This window comes from Coenobita brevimanus, chromosome 112 (genome assembly GCF_032717465.1).
Source record: "Coenobita brevimanus isolate Jiangsu-jjx chromosome 112, ASM3271746v2, whole genome shotgun sequence".
NCBI lineage: Eukaryota > Metazoa > Arthropoda > Malacostraca > Decapoda > Coenobitidae > Coenobita > Coenobita brevimanus.
In genome coordinates this window covers 33,006,664-33,007,510 of record NC_137065.1, presented here as the reverse complement: position 1 = coordinate 33,007,510, position 847 = coordinate 33,006,664, and positions in this window count along the sequence as shown.

The following is an 847-nucleotide window of genomic DNA, read 5'->3' as shown; positions in this document are numbered from 1 at the left end:
AGACCGAAAAAGGGATAAGGGACTGGATAGAGAGGCTGCTGGAGATCGAGCAGCGTGGAGAGCCGCCAGTAGGTGATCAAGGCCGACGCAAGTAAGAATCTTGGAGTCTATTAACAAAACGAAACGAAAGTCCTTGAGTAGAATAATGTGTGTTTTTTTTTACATATTTTCTTTTCGGTACCGCCCAAACGACTTCTCACTCAGCTTCATTGAGATGTGTCGATGCGAAGGGCTATGAAACATCTTCCTTGACATATTCTGAGCATGGACTTAGTTTTTTTAAAATTTATTTTCTGCTACCTGACATTTTTTGTCTGGTCAAGAGAACAGTCTAAGGGGTCACGACAGGCACTATCCAATCCTTCCAGGGGTCAAGACAAGCACTACCCAATCCTTCCAGGGGTTAAGACAGGCACTATCCAATCCTTCCAGGGGTTAAGACAGGCACTATCCAATCCTTCCAGGGGTTATGACAGGCACTATCCAATCCTTCCAGGGGTTAAGGAAGGCACTATCCAATCCTTCCAAGGGTTAAGGAAGGCACTATCCAATCCTTCCAGATGTTAAGGAAGGCACTATCCAATCCTTCCAGATGTTAAGGAAGGCACTATCCAATCCTTCCAGATGTTTAGGAAGGCACTATCCAATCCTTCCAGAGGTCAAGACAGGCCCTATCGAATCCTTCCAGGGGTTATGACAGGCACTACCCAATCCTTCCAGATGTTAAGGAAGGCACTACCCAATCCTTCCAGAGGTCAAGACAGGCACTACCCAATCCTTCCAGGGGTTAAGGATGGCACTATCCGATCCTTCCAGGGGTTATGGAAGGCACTATCCGATCCTTCCA